The sequence below is a fragment of the Mandrillus leucophaeus genome, unplaced genomic scaffold, assembly GCF_000951045.1.
Source record: "Mandrillus leucophaeus isolate KB7577 unplaced genomic scaffold, Mleu.le_1.0 Scaffold93, whole genome shotgun sequence".
NCBI lineage: Eukaryota > Metazoa > Chordata > Mammalia > Primates > Cercopithecidae > Mandrillus > Mandrillus leucophaeus.
In genome coordinates this window covers 2,734,001-2,735,972 of record NW_012110141.1, presented here as the reverse complement: position 1 = coordinate 2,735,972, position 1,972 = coordinate 2,734,001, and positions in this window count along the sequence as shown.

Sequence of the window (1,972 nt, the reverse complement as noted above, 5' to 3'; positions counted from 1 at the left end):
GATACACCCGCCTTGGCTTCCCAAAGTTCTGGGATTAAAAGCATCAGCCACCGTGCTTGCTGTTTATTTATTTTTAATTTTAATTTTTGTTTTAAAATTTTTGTTTTAAAAATTTTTAAATTTTTGTTTTAAAATTTTTGTTTTTAAATTTTGTTTATTGTCTTCTAAAAATTGACATTCTTGAGACCTAATTAATAGCAAATAATAGGTCAATTATAGTCACATCATACTGGAACAGAGTTTCTCAATGGTGACTATTTATTGATGTTTTCTCCTGGTCATGTGCTGCATAATGCTGTTTCAGTGAGTGATGGACCACATATGTGATACTGGTCCCCTAAGATTATATTTTTTTGCTGTGCTTAGATATATTAGATACATAAAAGATACATAAAAGATACATTCGATACACATTTTTCTCTGTGCTTAGATATATTAGATACATAAATACTTACCACTGTAGTACAATTGACTATACCACCCAGTATGGTAACACGCTGTACAGATTTGTAGCCTAGGAGCAGTAGGCTAGACTGTATAGCCTAGGCGTATAGTAGGCTAGACCATCTAGGTTTGTTTAAGTACACTCTATGATGTTCGCAAGATCACAAAATCACCTAATGATGCATTTCCCAGAATGTATCTCTGTTGCTAAGCAGCACGTGGCTAACTCTCTGTTGCGGTGGTTGGGTGGTTGTCCCATACATTGTAAGGTGTTTAGCAGCATTCTTGGTCTCCACCCACTAGATGGCAGTAGTATCTGCTCTCCCATTCAATTGTGACAATCAAAAATGTCTCCAGACATTGTGAAAAAGTCCACTAAGGAGTAAAATTGCCCCTGGTTGAGAACCACTATTCTGGTCTAACTTTGAATTAAATATCCGAAGCAATCTTTTTGCCTTACTTCCAAGTTTTAGATAATTTTCATGACTGTTCAGATCCCTGCTCTGCCCCTCAACTACCTGTGTGTCCTTGGTCTATTTTTAACCTATCTGAGTTTCAATTTCTTCATCTGTAAATTTAAGCAAATACTTCTTTACCTCAGAGATTTCCATGAGGATTAAGTGAATTACTATGTGCAAAACACAGACATCAGCGAATACTAGCCCCACAGTTGGCCTCATGGTTGGTCACGGCGTCTTTTAAGAGGCATGTTTATACACCTGTGGTCACAGAGGGCAGAGGGCACTCCTGGGGCCACTTTGGTTGGCCAGGCACACACGTCCAGGTCTGGGCTTTCAGGGGACTGCAGGCTGGTGCAGATGACCGAGAAGCCAGGACCTTGCAGCTGAGCTGGGCACCTCCCTTCACACTCTAGGCAGGACAGAGGGGTGGGTGGCCTTGACAAGAGTTAGGGGACAAAAGGGGAGCCAATACCCCTTCCTTCACCCTTGGCCATCACTGCAGGCCAGCTCTCTTCTCTGCCCCTAACCTGATGCAATTATCAATCCCATCACTACTTTCTTCCAGTGCTCAGGGACCTGATGTGCGCCTTGCTGGAGGAACCCTTCTTGCCTTCTCTCTTGCGTTTGGCAATATGGTACCAGAATATAGGGTCAGGAATTCCACATGAAAGTATAACTGGCATCTTTGTTGCTATCCTTCTACCTTCTACATCTGCTATTGAGAGGTGATCTTGTTGATGAACTGAGCTAATTTATGTATGTGTTGTTAAAACAGGTTGTGGCTTGATAGGCGTTGAAGGAAAAGGAACTTTGATCGCCCTCGCCTCATGGGGAGACAACTGCCTTTACTTGGAAAACCACTTTAAGATCAGCCTAGATCCCTCTGTGGGACTGCACTGTCCAGTAGAGAACGTCCATGTCTGGGGGCCTGGGACTCTGGAAAGAGTTATTTTGGGGTTTCAGAGCGGTTCAGCCTGAGGGGGGCACAGCTGTCTCCCATCTGTCGGGGTTAATTGCTTGCTCTCCATTCCCTGCTTTTTTTTTTTTTTTTTTTTTTTTTTTTTTTT